Here is a 10,076-nt window from a genome sequence, read left to right on the forward strand (position 1 = left end):
GGGGGCTCTATAAATACATGTTGGCTAGCTTTAACTCACTCTCTTGGACATTTTCATCGGTGATACATCCTTGTGAGCTAAAGCAAACACCTCCTACTCATCTCCTTCGTAGATTCATCATCTTTGTGAGATTGGGAGAGATTCTATTGCATTTGCTTAGTGTTTGAGCATCTAGTGGCACTAGTGATCGTGTGAACTGCGGGATTGCTTGTTGATCTTGGTGGTTGCCGCCACCTAGACAACTTGGAGCAGCGGAGGAGCATCAACACGAATTGGTGATTGTTTGTGGCCATCTCCCGGTGATTGTGAGGGGTTCTTGACCTTATTCCCCATGGGTGATCGTGAAAAGGTACTCTAGTGGATTGCACGTAGCCTGTGGATCCCCATCTTGTGTTGGTTGTGCGGCACCCGGTTGCGGGTTAGACGTGTGATGCGTATTAGCGCGTGAACCTCCAAGTGGGTGAATCGCTACAATGGGGACTAGCTTGCCAGCAAGCAAGTGAACCTCGGAGAAAAATCTTTATGGCATCTTGTCTCCATGGATTTCATTGGTTTTCATTGATTGATCTCTTGCCTACTTATCCCTAGCTCTTGTATTTACTTTCACATACTCTTGTGTAGAGCTAGTTGTAGTTAGTTGAGTAGTGTAGCATAATTAGTTGTAATTATCTTGCTAGCTTTCTCACTAGGTGTAAAGTAGTGACCTAGCCATTGTTTGACACTTAGAGATCATAATCAATAGCATTGGGCGGGTGGCTTGCAACACAATCACTAGAGCTAGTGCAAGTTTGCAATTATAGCCTTATTGTCATCTAACCATTTATTCTAGTGATTTGTAGAAATTTTATTAGGCTATTCACCTCCCTCTAGCCATTTAAGACATTTCAGACAGCTGGGCCGAGGTGGCGCTCACGACTACGCTGACCCTTGCGACGGCTGGGCGCGAGGATGCGGGAGGCGGGCGCATATGCTCGCGATGGTGAGGAAGACACAAAATTGAACAAAATGAGTCGTTATTTTTTTGTAACTAGTGATAGCGGTGGTTAATTTTCTCCAACTCTACCAAATTTGGATTTTCTGGAGCACCCCTTAGAGGTGGTCCACCAATTTGGTGAATCTAGGGCAGATCCACCATGTTTGTAGATCAGATCCACCTGGAGCTGCTAGATCCTAGAGCGTTTGACTAAAAAAAGTGAATCAAGATCTGTTTTTCGTGAATCTAGAGCTGGTAGAGCTTTGCCAAGCAACCCCTTAGACTAATTGTTTCTTTCTGAAAGAATTGACTGAATGATTCTTGCAAAAATATAAGAAAATTACATATGTGATTCATAAACTATTACATGATTCTCGTTTAGATCCCAAACTATACAAAATTATAGATTTATGTCTCTAATCTGTCTAATTACTCTAATCCTGATTAAAACAACTATGCACTTGACGGACCAGGATCCAGAGGGTTCCCCATATTTATAGTCTAGGTGAATTGTGCAATGAGCTTATCTAGCTTATATGAACAAATTGTAAGCTTGCATCACATTGCACTGCTATATATAGCTTATTATTGGTGGCGGTGACCATCAAGTTTATATGAGATGTATCTTTATATAAGTTTATTAATTGATGCTTGTATGGACACAAATTCAAGTTTGTATGAATGATGTATTTTTTTACTTAAAAATAATTAAAAATAATAGTTATGCATTTTCTGTTTTAGCACCAAATGGTAACACACGGCACCCAAAATAGTTGAGGGCATTACTGACTTTATGTTCTTGAAGAGTATTACAAACTCTTAATATCCAGAACTAGCAATAATCAAACCTACACCAAAATCCAAGTTTTATAAGCGCTTTTCAGAATCTCTAGAGGCCTAACTAGGTGGACACTTTGTTGATGGCTTAATCACAACATGGTGTGGATCATTTTGTATAACCACTCTACTTATTGAAAAATAGCATGGAGTTAGTAAGATAAATATCAAACAGCTTGAAATCAAAAGGAATCCAACCCACCATCACAAAACAATTTGTTACCATCAGGAATCAAGTTTAAAACGTAGCCTTACAAAATAGAGTACAGTCAAGCATACGGTCCATCTATCTACCATTTGGGGGTGAGCTGGTAACATCATTTATGCTGTTTGATTTCTCTAAATCAATCACACATTCTTCTTTGTTCACTGTCCTTATATTGAAGTAAGCTGGCTGTTTTGGATCGGGCAAGCTTGTGCTCTCGTTCATAAGAAGAGAGATAATATCTGTCATGTTTGGTCGATCTACAGCGTTGTCTTGCACGCACATCAGTGAGATGTTGATTAATCTCCTTACCTCCATGTTTTGATGACTAGTATCTAGACACGGGTCAATAACTTCATTCCACTTTTCCTCTTTCCATAGAATCCATGCCTGAAAATGTGGTAGTCATAAGTGATAATGAACTAATGCAGTGGAAAACATACTCAAAATGAATTAGTGCTACAGAAATCCCTTGTGTTCCATGATTCTTGTCGTTTTGGACAGCGTTGCGGTCTCTAAAATATAACTTTGTTTCTTTTGAGAGGGAATATAACTTTGTTTATTATACACACATAAAAAAATAGCAAATATAAAATTTTAATGAAGTACTTTTTAAGACTAATATATACATACTGTCTTAGTCTCTTCAAACTAAGTACTTCAAAAATAATTTATAGTTAAAGTTTAAAAGGTTTGATCGCAATCTTGTCCAAAATGATTAGAACTATGGAACTGGATGGAGTATTTGTTAAGTGAAGTAAATATAATATCCTTACAAATAACATTACTAGTTATAGAGAATTAGCAGCAGGTTCAAATACCGGTAACCTCAATGTAGTGAAATTTATGTCTAAAACAAGATTAGTAAATTGAAGTAATTAGTCATGAAACAAAACAAAGTATTATTAGAGGATAAGTTACACAACTATTGTAGTACTTTTCCTTTCGGTAAATTTTACTCACATGTCCTTGAAAAGGAAAGGTCAGTGTTACTCACATATCCAAGAAGATTTGAAAAATTCCCTGTTTCATGAAACCCAATGTTTCGTTTACCACTAATTATTTCCAAGAGCAGCACTCCAAAACTGAAGACGTCAGATTTGACTGAGAATAGGCCCTCCGATGCATACTCAGGAGCCATATAACCACTACACAGAACAAATAAACTAAATCAAATTTCTAATTGACAAAACAATTGTTCATTTAGATGTTATGATTAGTACTATAGCTAGGCTATGATCTTACTAGGTCCCCACAACTCTACTTGTATTTGCATGAGTTTCATTTGATCCAAATATTCGAGCAAGGCCAAAATCAGAAATCTTAGGGCTCATATTATCGTCTAAGAGAATATTGCTCGCTTTTAGGTCTCTGTGTATGACCCGAAGGCGTGAGTGCTTGTGGAGGTACAACAGTCCTTGAGCTATCCCTTCAATTATATGACGCCTCTTGCTCCAGTTTAATAATGATCTTCTTGTTGTATCTGTGTATACATGGCAAATGGCATATAAATACAATAGAGGTGCAGCAAACTGCAAAGCATGGTGAACATGAGTTATTATATTGTATATAAGAGAACTTTGTATAACATACCAAAGATAAAGAAGTCCAAACTTCTATTTGACATGTATTCATATATCAATATCTTCTCTTCTCCTTGAATGCAGCATCCCAAGAGTCTCACTAAATTCATGTGTTGAAGCTTCGCAATAAGCTGAATCTCAGTCTTGAACTCAGTTAAACCTTGTCCTGAGTGTGGGTTTAGTCTTTTCACTGCTATCTCGAGTCCGTTTGGTAGTTGTCCCTAAACAATTCAAAATTCTTATTGATTTTAATATTTAATAACTAGAAGGAACCAAGTATTTTTTTCATCATCAGTAATAACTAACTATTTCAGAAGATAATCATTTAGCAATGAGACTCTTTGTGTCTTTTGGAAGGCCTTTTATTTCCAGAATTGGGTTTTGAGTTATACTTGTTGTAAACTCTCCTTTTGAGTTCTTTGTGATTTTGAGGTGTAATAAGGTTGTCTGATTCCTCTTGTTGGAGGATGAAGCCAGATATTTCTTTTCATTATCTAAAAAAAGTCAAGAGTAAAGAAACTTTATACTGGAACTAACTGTGAATATTTATGATGTTGTAAGTTAGTGCATACTTTTGTTGTTTAAGGTACATTTTGTGTCCACAAGAATGACAAACTAACTTTCCTAAAAGAAAGAAAAAGACCATAGAGTCAATGTACGTCCATCGCAAAATACACATCATTTTGTACTATGTAGTCTTGACTCCAACTAAATGTGTTTTGTTTATGTTCTAGAAACAGATTGCAAAAACAAGACAATGCCCTATAACATGGTGATTGGGAACATCACACTAGATCTGTGAAATACTTTTAAATGTGTATCTAATGGATTTCATATTTTTACTAGATATTTGAGCTCTTTTAGTAATATATAAGACATATATGTTAAGTATTTTACCTTGTAGACTCGACCAAAACCACCCTCTCCGAGTTTATTTCCATCTGAAAACTTGTTCGTAGCATCTGCTATATGAGAGAAATCAAACATTGAGAATTCAGTGCAACTCTCTTCCATCCTCCATATGCTGACTGGTCCCTGTGTGTCACGCGGTGCATCTTCTTGCAATTGTGAATTCTTGTTTCCTAACATACGCATGATGACATTTCAGAAACATTGCGATTGAGAAACAAAAAAATCTTGGAGATCCTTAATTTGTACAGCAGTCCACATTGAACTCCAACCTAATGAACTTAATTGGTTCTTAAGATTGCAATGAACTGCAACCATAAGTCTATGAACATGCAAATTATGAGAAATTTCATTCTCAGCATGGTAGATTCTCACCATACCACTTGGAATTGAAACTGTGTGAGTTCTCAAAAAGTTCTTAGATGTAACATGTTTTGGAACGTGTCCGAATGCAAAAACTTGAGAAAATTTGTGGTATAGTGTGTTAAAAGTTTGCTTTCTTTCCTATATTTGACCTTACATTATTTATTGTATCTATAAGTTTTTTTAAAAAGTGAAGCACATAAGAAAATCTTATTGATGGAGCTTATGGAACCACATCATGATATAAGCTTGTACATCCAATGGAAATAGCCCAAGTGACCCAAATTTGCAGTGACCAATACGTGTACCGGACACTCTCTAAATTCAGACTATTTTTTATATAGGAGAAGTCCATTTTTAGACACTCAGCTATAGTTGGAGTTTGATTTTGGCTATTTATGTCTAAAATAGAAATCTTTGGCCATTAATAAACTATCAAAAGTGTTCATATTTGGCTATTATGAGTCTGTTCGGCAGGACTGAAAAATAAGCCAAAATACTGTTCCGGCTGATTGTTGTGAGAGAAAAATAATGTTCTGTCTGAAAACAGTGCTTTTGTGAGTGGGCTGGCCAGCCAGCCAGCCAACCACCAGCCAGCCGAACACCCTCTATGTTGGTTTCAATATAGTGGTTTTGCTAATGTGGATGTCAAGTAGGTAGTGGGCCCACTCATTAGACCCTCTCTCTTCCCCTCTCCATGACGTCTGTATCTCCCCCTCTCTCTCTTAAACTCTCTCTATTCCCCTTCTCTCTTTAACCGTGGAGAGCCACCTTTGTCGTGGGCGTGGACCTCTCCATCCTAGGTGGCGTATTCGAAGTAAAAAGATATATATGTTTAGAGATATATAGAGATGAAAATAAACTCTAGAGATAAAGATAGAATCGTAGAGATGGAATAGGATTGGGCTTAGTACAACTTAACTTGTATTCTCTGCCATACATACCTATAAATAAAACATAAGGGGCAATATATATCAACAAACATATTTTTTTTAATAATCAACAACAGATTTTTAGGGTTTCTACCATATTCACCCTTTTCCACCTGGCGCCCATACCTCTCACTCCCCTTAGCTCTCAGTCACCATCGAGAGCCCATGGTAGAGATCATTGCCGCTGCTCTCGATTTCACCAATCACGTTGTCTCTATCCATGGTGAGCTGCTCAATGGCTTCTCATGAGCACAAGGAGGCATCCTTGGTGCTGAATGGAGCTACATTACTGTCATTTCTTGCCCACCTCTCATCAACAGTAGACACCACTAGGGGCCGACAAATACCCGATACTCAATTCCTAAACCTAAACTATTCAAACCCGGACTCGAAGTACCAAACCCGAAATACCGGAACATAGTTTCAGATAGTAACTATAAAAACACGAATTTAGTTCGGGTAACGTTTCTCGGTACCCAAAATATCTCAAATCTTTGTCCTTCTATTTCTAATATGAAGACACGAAGTGATTTGGTGCAGTGTAAATGTATTGTTTGATATGGCTCATTGTAGATCTATGTTAGCTTGATAATTGATTTGTTATTAATTGATAGTGATTTGAAAGACCGTTGTTTATTGTTTTAAAATGCTAATGGAATTCCATCAAAATTGTTGTTTTTGTCAATTTTCGGGTAATATCAGATAAACCCTTAACCCGAATCTGAATTATCGGGTATCCCAAATTTCACGACAACATCGGATAGCAATATTTAATACTTGAATTACCTAACCCAAAATTTTTGGGTGAGCTGAATGCTCATCCTTAGACACCACCACGCTGTCTCCATGCGCGAGAAGCTAGCGCCACTCAAAACACATGGCCGTTGTCTAGAACGATGGCACGACTAGCGACAATGCTAGTGGCAGCGACCTGATGATGTTGGCCGCTACTCCCCATCGGCCATCGGGGCCGATTCTAACCCCTACACGTCAGCGTGGGCATGGTTCTAGGCGCATGCTGGCTGGGCCCACCTCTGTGAAAGCGGGTCCTGGCTTGCCGTTCCTAGCCTGGTTCCTCAGGTACCAGCGCTACGGACGGTTCACCAACCATGGTGGAGTGCCCCGCCCGCTGCTCCATGTCAGCAAAACCACCGTTAAAATCAGAACAATAATCAAATATGAAATTTTAAGGTCAATAATGGGCTTCTCTTTTTTCCCTATGTACTCTGTTTTGCTGGCTTTTTAAAAGCGAGGGTGCAATAATACAATCCCTTTGAACTTAGAAGAAACCATTGAACTAATTAAAGTGTCACTTCATGAATAGTTAGGATACATCTGATTCAGTTTTCTGTCAAAGAAATATCTCAAGATTAGCGAGCAAACTAAGGGAAAAAGAAACTCCTTACCCTTGTCTGAATGTCTTGAGCGAGTCCACGTAAAGGCAAAAAAGATACACAAGAATAGAAGTACGAGGGGGCACACTCACTGCAATTATCCAAATCTTAGTTTTTGTTCCTGAAAAAAAAAAGATACGGAGTACAGTGATATATCAAGAATAGAAGTACCAAACATCTGCTGGCAGGCTTCAAGCATATTCAGTCGTCGCTAGTTTCCTTACGCCTAAGGTTTGTAATTTTTATTATTTTCCTTTGCTTGGTTTCTAACCTTTTACAAACTCAGGTGATTTATAGCATCCTGACACCCGAGTGAGACAAGGGTAAAAATCGCTCGATTTTGCCAACCAGACACAATCGAGTGATTTGAAGCCATGAATCACCCGATTTATAGAAACCACAAGATCCAGATCTAGAAAATAAACAAATAAACAGATTTATTTATGGAAAGGCAAATAGAATAAAACAAAAGGAAAATCATATAAAAATATACAAATTGCAAATAAAAAAATTATCAGATCAGTTCTATGGAAGGCAAATCGGAAGAAATTTAAAAAGAATAGACAGAAATACAAATTGCAGAATACATATTAACAAAAATGAGCAAACTAACCAAACCAAATGAACTGATCTGTTTACGAATAATTCTGACATTCCTATTTACGAATAATCAATTTACACCAATCGAGCACGGAATTTACACCTAAATAGAGATAGTAAAATACGGTACAATGAGGTGTAATTTGCTCCTACTGAAACAATAAATATACATGCTGTAGCAAAGCAGTCACTGCACCTGCAGCAAAGCTGCATGCACTTGCCCTCCACGGCTTACCATCGCGCGTCATGGTCGCAGGCGCGCAGCAGCACCTGCACCGCATGCACCCCGCACCGCCACCTTTCACCTGCACCGCATGCACCCGCATGATCCCCCTCCGTTCACAGCGAGATCAGACGGGAGATCGAGTGACATGCGGCCAAATTTCACCCGAGCGCCGTATAGATTTAGCGTTTTTTTGACCCCTTAATGAAATAAGCCATGTTCGTGAAAAAAATAGTAATAGCCCGTGAGTGTTTTCTTACTGAACTTAGGAGCATATGTAATCATATACACCCCTTCAAATTCAGGACTCGAATGGTCAGCTTCCATGGAGATGATTTTGGGAGGAAACAGTTGGGAGGGATTTGAAAGGGGAATAATAAATCCAAATAAACTAACTGAACAGAAAACGCACGAATCTACGTATATCCCACGGCTACATACTATTGAGAAAAAAAAGGGAAAACCAAGTGCTTTGCTTGCACTACGTACCTTTCTTATTATTGTTCGGAGGACTTGCCGCCGGCGTCACCGGCCTGGGACTGGGAGGCAGCAGCGGACTTGACGACATCGGCGCAGGTGATGGTGCCGCCGAACCCGAACCCTCCAAGACTACCATGGTCTCGCCAATATAGAACGGGTACACCTGGAACCGGAGGTTGCACCTCACCCCTGCCACCCTCTCTCCCAGAGAGCCAGGCCTCCTGAGTGCCAAGATGCCCAGGACATGCTCGAGGCACCGACTGCACCCCGCTGGAGTCAGGTCGGGCGTGCACTGCACCAAGCTGTACACCTTTGTCGGCTGATCGTCCCCCGCGTCAGTGTCAAACACGGCCTCACCGGTGGCCATCTTCTTGGTGGGGATGCTGCTCGCCGCCGCATGCTCCGCCGTCTTGTTCATGAGGCGGCCCACCAGGGCATCGAAGCTGCTGGCCAGCGCGGCCGGCTTCGTCATCGTTTCGTTGAGCACGACCACGGGCTCGTTGTCCATGGTTCCCAGGAAGTCCTGGTTAGAGAAGCGCATGATGCAGCCGTCATAGAACAAGGTCGCGTCTTTGTCGCGCGGGCAGAGCAGCGGCGCCATCTCGGAAGCCGTGGAGAGGCACTCGTAGCAGGTGACGTTGTCCGGGGTGTCCCCACGGCAAAGGCCGAGGCCGTACACCACGTCGGGGGCGGCGCCGGAGCTCGTACTCGCAAAGCCAGTGCCGGCAGTGAAGGTAGGATAGTTGACGAGGTAGTTCGTAACGTCCTGGACGTTGTCTTGGTAGGTGCTGTTGATCTTGTACTTGCCGGTTTTGCCGCAGACGGTGGCGTAGGTGCTGTCACCATTAGCCAACGGTGGCAGGGGCAGCAAGCAGGAGAGGAGGAGGCCGAGGCGCCATCGCCATGCCCAAAGGCTCATAGTATATATTGTACTAGTACTTGAGTGTGGTTGAGCCAAAGAGAGAAGCTAGCTGTCGATCGATGCAGCACACTTGTGTTCTATTCTATAATACTTGCGCCTTTTATATACTCATCATGGTCCGTTATGTTTGACTCTGTATCCTCATGGTTCGTAATAATGTTTTGAGAGAAACATGCATGTGTGCCCTTGGGTGGTCAAAGCAAAGTAATGACTACTTGAGACATCAAGGCAGCCCGTCATGTACGTTATGGGCGTGTTTGGTACGCCGCATGCCAGCAGCCATGCATGCCCTCATGCAGATTTCGGCTGTTTGGTGTCCTGGTCTTGGCTTTGGGCCTGTCCCGCTAGATGCGAAAGGAGCGCCCCGGCCAGGCTCGGTAGGAACGCGGGGAGGCTTCGTTTCCACCAGGCCAGGGCTCCGCGGGCACTCGTGCTGTGCCCGAAGCTGCTGAACGCATTCGTCTCAGCTTCATATTTTTCTCCATCGTGTCCTCGTGACACGTTTTTCATTCAGAGGAAGCATAGTTTAACAAGTTACAACCTAGGTAATCCAGAGATTACCAGATACATAAAAATAGAGGAAGAGTAGCGAAGAGGAAGAACCCACGACCCCAAAACCCTACTAGCCATAACCCGCGAGAAGATACATCAACAC

The 10,076-nt window shown here is 41.2% G+C and overlaps 1 pseudogene; it reads right to left on the bottom strand.

The window, feature by feature from the left end:
- Positions 1-2,047: 2,047 nt before the first annotated feature.
- On the bottom strand, positions 2,048-9,518 carry LOC136545729 (cysteine-rich receptor-like protein kinase 10; annotated as a pseudogene).
- Positions 9,519-10,076: the final 558 nt, after the last annotated feature.

This window comes from Miscanthus floridulus, chromosome 3 (assembly GCF_019320115.1).
Source record: "Miscanthus floridulus cultivar M001 chromosome 3, ASM1932011v1, whole genome shotgun sequence".
In the NCBI taxonomy this organism is placed as follows: domain Eukaryota; kingdom Viridiplantae; phylum Streptophyta; class Magnoliopsida; order Poales; family Poaceae; genus Miscanthus; species Miscanthus floridulus.